Source organism: Oratosquilla oratoria, chromosome 36 (genome assembly GCF_046742065.1).
Source record: "Oratosquilla oratoria isolate Oo_2021 chromosome 36, ASM4674206v1, whole genome shotgun sequence".
NCBI lineage: Eukaryota > Metazoa > Arthropoda > Malacostraca > Stomatopoda > Squillidae > Oratosquilla > Oratosquilla oratoria.
In genome coordinates, this window is record NC_134812.1 from 39,644,990 (window position 1) to 39,652,489 (window position 7,500).

General features: G+C 37.0%; 1 protein-coding gene across 8 annotated transcripts in view; it reads left to right on the top strand.

Annotated features, from left to right (window-relative positions):
- Hipk (Homeodomain interacting protein kinase) overlaps window positions 1–7,500 on the top strand; it is a 110,226-nt gene that overhangs the window by 9,063 nt on the left and 93,663 nt on the right. For 2 of the 8 annotated variants that reach the window (XM_076174642.1, XM_076174644.1), the window contains exon 2: window positions 3,113–3,261. The exons of 5 other annotated variants lie outside the window; for them this stretch is intronic. The gene's annotated coding sequence lies outside the window, so the exon portion shown is untranslated. The remainder of the gene's footprint in view (window positions 1–3,112; window positions 3,262–7,500) is intronic. One more of the 8 variants, XM_076174646.1, reaches the window with a different exon arrangement.

A 7,500-nucleotide genomic window follows, 5' to 3' on the forward strand; every position in this document is an offset into this window, starting at 1 on the left:
TAGCCAAGATGTAGATATCACTGAATAATTTCTATAAATCTGTAAATAAAAAAATACAATAAGATGACACATTTTAGAATACAGTTATAGATATTCTATGAGGCTCATTAGAAAATCATAACAACCAACAACACACACCTGGGGTCTCATTGATGACAAAAATTGTCAGTGTTACATCATCTTTTAGAATGGGCTTTGCGCTAATTCCTAGTGACTCAGTAAAAGGCCAGGGTCCTGATTTTTTTTTTTTTTTCTTTCTTTCTTTCTTCAAAAATGTTCCAGAGTTTCACTTTCAATCCAGACTGTCTGCATCCAATGATCCAGTCTTTATTGTGAACAGGATCTTTCAGAAAAGAATGAAAATGAATTCCATCTGCAGCAGAAAGTTTTGTCGAATCACTCTTGCAATTTGCAGCGACAAAATAAACCATTTTCGAACTAAATACTTGATAAAACCTTGCTAACACACGAAATATGACAGATCACTGATCAAGTTGACAGTGCAGCACAACATTTTATTTTGCACATACATGGCATGCATCAGAATGTAAACAGCAAAATTGATGTCACAGCCGATAGAGCATTATGATAACAGCTGAAGATTGGCGAAGGAAAAGTTCGTCTACTACCAATATTTTGATAGGGCTTTTTATCACATTGTATAATAAATAAGATTTTTTTTCTCAATATTTGATCTAAAAGTGACTAAGCCATACTCTACATCTAGCAAATATTCCCCACCTCTGAAAAACTTCTCAGTTGACCTTTAAAACAACCAATAGTTTCAGCACTCACAACATGGTTACTAAGTCTATTCCATGTGTTGATCACCCTATTAGTAAACCAATTCTTTCCTATTACCTTCTTAAATCTATATTTGTTCAATTTAAATCCATTACTGTGAGTCCTGCCCTGTTGTCTTAATATGATGACCTTGTTTGCATTACCCTTGTTAAAGCCTTTAATCCACTTGAATACCTCTATTAGATTACCCAGCACTCTGAGTCTTTCCAGATATTGTAAGTTAGGGTGCCTAAGCCTCTCTTTGTAAGGTAAATTTCAGAGCTCATGTATCATTTTGGTCATTTGGTGAAGAAATTAATAATTTGTTAGTGCAGTTCTTGATTGTAATAGGAGTGATTTCTCTATTTTGATAGTTTTTTTATGAAGTATAGATTTATGCAGTGTGTTAAAGGTTGGCTGTTTTGTGATCTGTTTGTTTTTGTTTGGGCATATGAGGCATTGGTGGTAGGTTGTTGCAGATGTTATGTTGCATTTGGTGGGCTGTGTTTGTATGGATGAGGGCTCTTGCATAGAATTGTTGTGTGCCTACACATTTATGTACTATTCTATGGGAAGGAATTAGGTTTCTGAATGTAGGTCAATAGTAGCATTAGTGTAGCCAGTTGTGACTATTTAGTGTTATTTGGAAGTTGTTTTTGTTTTTATAATTGTTGAATATTTTGAACTGGATGTACAGTCAATTGAAATTAAAAGGTTTATATACAGTGATTAGTGTTCGTGCTGTCCAGATCCTGTGCCTGTAACTTCTAATTATGTTTAGTTACTATCAGTAACAATGAAAAAGCATGTGATCAGAGACATTTAGTTGTTGTCATCTTTATCGCCTTTTTCTTCGCCTCCTCCTCCTCCTAAGTATTGGTCTGTTTAGTGTCTTTTTGTTGTTACAGCATTTTGGGTGAGTAATGTTGTGGACCCCTTATATATAATGTGTTGACAAGTTTGTCTGATTTTTTCTGGGGTCATTATTTCCATCAATTCAATTATTTGTTTTCTTGAGTTTCACTGGCTGAAAGCTTGCAGTCCCACAGCAGCTAGCATCAGTTCTTGGGCCCTCCCATACATCTCTCTCTGAAGAAACTTTAGATTAATGTCTGTATTGAGTGAAAAGGTGCAAGAAATGCAGTTAAAATTCATAGAGATCTTATAAGGCTAAGTCTGTAGACCAAGTGCACCACAGGGCTGTACCTTATGGAGGTGAGAGGTGAATGGGTTTTGAAAATGTGTTGCTCTACAGTTGTTCCTTGTTCACTGTCTGCTTTGTTTTGATGTGTGGCAATTTCTGTCATTGGTATTTTATTTTATTTATTTATGATCATTATTATTATTATATTATTATTATTATTATTATTTTTTTTTTTACTAGAGAGGGGTTGGGTAGCATGTGCCTTTCTTGCTATCCTGTTTTGTGGTCTGGTATGATTAATACTACACTAGTGTTGGAGTACTCATTTATGATGCTGTATTGTTTTGGTTGTGTTATTTATTCTGTTTCTTGAACTGCTTCATGGGGGTTAATTTGTTATTAATGTGTGTGTATATATATATATATATATATATATATATATATATATATATATAATATATATATATAAATATATATAAATATGAATATATATATATATATATATATATATATATATATATATATATATACATATATACACTGAAGAAGGTGGAAAAAGAAGTCATGGGTCTAGTTTTGATTTTTTAAATTTATTCCTGACCAATTTCGCTTTATGCTTCTTCAGAGGAATTCCTCTGAAGAAGCATAGAGCGAAACCGGTTAGGAATAAACTCAAAAACTGAAAACTAGACCCATGACTTCTTTTTCCGCCTTCATCAACTTGTGACAATGTCCCAGCACATATATATATATATATATATATATAAATATATATATATATATATATATATTTTTATATATATATATATATATATATATATATATACATACATACATATACATACATACATACATACACACACACACACACACACACACACACACACACACACACACACACACACACACACACACACACACACATACACATTTGTGTGTGTGTAATTTCTGTACTTCATGCATATATATATTTTTTATTAATTTGTTTGTTCTTATTTTCTTTTTGATTAAGGATCCTGTATGTTTTGTTTGAAAACTCTTTGCCTCAATGTTATATCCAGAGCAAGAAACACTAATTATTGGTGGTAAAGTATGATTGCAAGGTGTGCTTGCACAAGAATTGCTCTAGTTCTTTTGATTGCATTAGTTGCGAGTTGAAATCCCACACTATTCTCTGATTCCCAGCAGTGTGTGTTACCTGCCACAACAGTTTAAGCACATAAGGTGAAGATGGCGGCTTTGGCCGCAGCTAGATGCCTCCTGGCGTAGGCTCCTCACCACTACCTTTGATTGCATAACCCCCTACCCCCCAAGGGTTTAGACATGTATATGAAGTAAGTTCAGTTTGATGTGGTAAGTGTGGTGTATTCTTAGTGGACCGAACAGTGGCAGTTGTTTCATTGGAGTGTATGGAAGTATTTATCTAGTTTTATCTTACGGGAAGGGGAGCTATGCTCGTGGCGTCCCGTCTCTGTATCCTGCCATATCTAATTAACTCTTAAATTCATGTATTGTTTTTGCATACACTATTGTTTTGTCTAGTATGTTCTATACATCCACCACTCTCTGAGGAAAGCTGTTCTTTTTCAGGTCTTCTATAATTTTCCTTTTTGAGCTTCTTTTCATGTCCTCTTTTGTTTCTCTTATCCCAATTTAGTAAGTCTTCTCTATCAAGGACTTCCATACCTCTCATAATTCTGTAGATGGTCAACAAGTCACCTCTTTCTCTTCTTTGTTCCAGAGTCGGTAATTCTAGTTTTGGCAATCTGTCTTCATATGACAGTTTTGATAGTATTGGGGCCATCTTTGTAGTTGCTCTCTGGATTCTCTCAATTTCCAATATATTCTTTTTAGTACTGGGTGTTCATAGTGTCACTGCATACTCCAATTGTGGCCTTATCAGTGTGACTAGTATTTTCTTTACTTTTTCTTCATCCAAATAGGTAAAAGCCACTTTTATTGATCTTAGCAAATTTTAGGTTTCTCTGACAATTTTGTTTATCTGTTTATCAGGGGACATATTCTTTGTAATGATTACTCCCAGGTCTTTTTCAGATCCCACTTTTTTTTCTTCCTTTCCTTTGCACCAATTTTGTATTGTCCTGTTGTGGGTCTTGTGTATTAACCTCTTCAATACGAGCTAAATTCTCACAGGCAGCATCAGCTGCCTGATGTACAATGATTCGGTGATGCACCACAATGCTTGAGTTATAAGATATAAAGATACAGCTGCATTACTTTTCTCTTTCTGAATATTAATAACCACAGAAAATATGATCAAGCCAGTACACAGAATATGGGGGTCACTCAGCTACAACCACAAAATAATCAAGATGTCAATGCCAGCATCCTCATATATCCACTCTCGCCTCATGACTCCTCTGTAGGCATCATTATATGGAAGGGGTTACGGACATTGAAAACCTAGTTTGTATCCATGTTGCCAATTTGCAGAAGATATGGAAGGTTATACCAATGGCTTTATCCCCCTTACAAGGGAGGTAGACATGAAATATTTAATAGTAACAAAATACAGTTAGCAAAGTGGGCTTGTGTAATAATTACTGCAGCTTTGCATGATAGTTTAAGAGTTAGGTAAGTGGTTAAGTGTGGCATTTCTTGGTTGTTATGTGAAGAGTATTTTGCCAGGCCTAGATGGGTGGAAGCAGCTTGCCCATTTGTTCATTTTTTAGTACTGGTAAGTGTAGTGAATTTTAGGCTTAGGGTGTTGGGCCCTACTATAGATGTGTTGTATCTCACTGTATTGTGCATGATCAGGGCAGTGGGTGGAGGGTGGGGGGGCAGGGATGGCCCTTCATCCACAAAGATTTAAGATAAAAGGGAAATATGTGGGTGGGTACATGCTTTGTGTGGCTCTCTTATGAAGGGAAGAAGTCTTTTTGTATATAGGTGGGTATATAGATGTTTGGTGAATGTAGGTTGTGGTACTCTACATTTGGAATTGGTGGTGAAAGAAACTCAAGTGGAGTTCTTGGCTTTAATTCTCGAAGTATAGATCTAACTACAAAATAGACAGCAAGCCCCCAGGAAGGCTCGGAGGATTGCCAGATACATAATATCTACGGTACATATGTACAGTTGCCATACCATAGTAAAGATTAACAAGTTTTTGGCACGTCAGTTGAGATGTTGGCCAATAACGTGTAGGTGTTGACCCAAGATACAGCTGGGCCCTTATCTAGTAGAGCTCTTGACCTGAGATACTGAGAATCTATTGTTGTCAAAAGGGTGTTGTCAAGAAAGGTCTGTGAGCTTGGTCATCGAAGTGTTGCATACGTTGAATATATAGTTAAGATGAATTTTAAGTGGACCCAAGGGTGTGCTAGTGACAAAATCAGAAGTGTGCTGGCCTTACATTTGCTTAGTTGTGGGTTCAAATCCTGCACTCCACTCCATTTCCCAGCAGCGACTGTTACCTGTTCCAACAGTCCAAGCGTTTAGGGCAAAGGGCGACAGCTTTGGCCACAGCTACTCAGGGGCTCCTGGTGTAGGCTCATCACCTTCAAGGGTGGCAATTGCTGCATGGCATTTAGGGCATGTATATGAACCTTGGGTCTGTTTCTCTATAGCCAGTTTTGCAGGAAATGTAGGAAGGTAATTTCTGGTGACCTTGCCTGAGGAAAAAAAAAAATAAGATGGAAGGAATTGAAATGTCATTAAAGAGTGAATATTGGACTGTTATTGAGGACTTTTTTTTTCTATTGACAGATTTCAAAGTCATTTAAAATATATTTGTATGAATTATTTTAGATCTAGGGTGTATTCTGTTTCCAGTTACAGTGGTCTTAACCTTTTTACTACCATGCCCTGCTAGGAACTGTTCTATTCCTCCATGCCCCCCTTCCATCTATAGACAGATATCACTCCCAGATTTAAAAAGACCCATTTCTTGTTGAGAAAATAACATGTAACTGGTAAAAATGTCTACTTTTCTCCTGGGGCTCAACCCCCCCCCTCCCCTTCCTGGAAAATCACATATGCCCCCCAGGTTAAGAATCACTGTTTTAGTATAATAATGTTATTGTCACAAGTTAAAATATTTCCTCTGAGGCAAACTAGGTTGAAAGCTTAGGCAAATTCTCTTTTAATTCTTTGTTGTACAGATTCAGTACCAAACACCAATGATGTTTGGGAAATCACTAGTTCCATGACCAGGCATGGTCTGGGTATGATGAGGATGGCATCTTGGTTGATTCATGTGGTTTGGATTGGGGCAGGATACATGCAATATTCAAAGCTGGTAACATGAAGAAGGGTTGAAATGAGACCTATGTGGTAAATGCAAGAGAGGTCATTTGGAGGCAGTGGAAATGAGGTGCATGAGAATTGTTTGCAGTCACCAAATATGACAGTTGTGAATGATTGGATTCTTAAAGAGACTTGAGGTACTGATACAAGAAAGTTATGGAAATTATAATTATAGAAGACATTCTATGTATTAACCCTGAGTATTAGAAAGGTATTCAGATGGGTCAAAGTAGAGTACTGGGTGTGGATACTATGGGTTTAGTACAGATTATTCTGTATAGCTAGGAGAGGGAGGGATGTAATGGATCTGAGGGTCTTTGGGGTAAGAGGAGAGAGGATATATAAGAACAAAAAAAGGACTCATGAGAACAATAGAAGGGAGAGAACTTGGTTTATCGATTTAGGAGAATGAGATCACTTGGTTGGAGAAGATGAAACAAGTTTGGGAGCAGAGAAGGGGCTTAAGAAAAAATTAGTGTTGTAGGAGGGAGAGAAGGGTAATTGGAAAAAGAATGTGTGGAGTAGGGAGAGAATGGGGATAAAGGAAATGGGAGGTTTGGGATATAAGAGTGTGTGTAAAAGAAAGGGAAGTAACCTATGATGAAGGGGAAAAGAGAGAAGGAATGATGGGGTGAGAACTCAAGTGGGTTGAGAACAAGGAATAAAATAGAGAAGAAGGACAAAGAAATTGGAAAGGACAAAATGGAACTGAAAGGGTGAAAAAGGGGCAGGGTGAATAGGGGAAGGCAGGGATAGAATTGGAGAAAAGAGGACATGGGAATGGAGGAATAAGTGTAGAGTGGACAGACTAGGATAGTATTGTGTCTTGTGTGGTGTTTCTATGTAGGACAATTTGGTTGTATTTACCTAATTGTAGTATACTGGAAAGGAGTAACGGTCATGAAGATGTCTCATACTATACAATTATACCTGGTTACAAATAATGTGATTCTCATTTGATGTGTGAGGGATTTTTCTGTAGTGCTAGTATCAGGTGGAGTTTGGTGGATGGTCATTGAATACATGTTTTGAGATCTGAGTGTGTGTGGTGGTTGTGCATTGTGGTGTAGGTGGTAGGTTGTGATAGATCTCCCCTCCTCCACCTTCTCCTCCTGTAACCTGTAACCTGTACTTGCAACAGATCTTTGTTAGTTTTCTTATTGGATTTCACTGTTAGGTCCTTGAAATGTAGACTAAAGGGCATACGAGTGTCAAAAGTGAAGGCCAGGATTTTAGGGCTCTTGTCCAATTGAAAGAATTGGCCTTTCAATTTAAATGCTGGGTGTTTTTTCATGCTTGTCTTG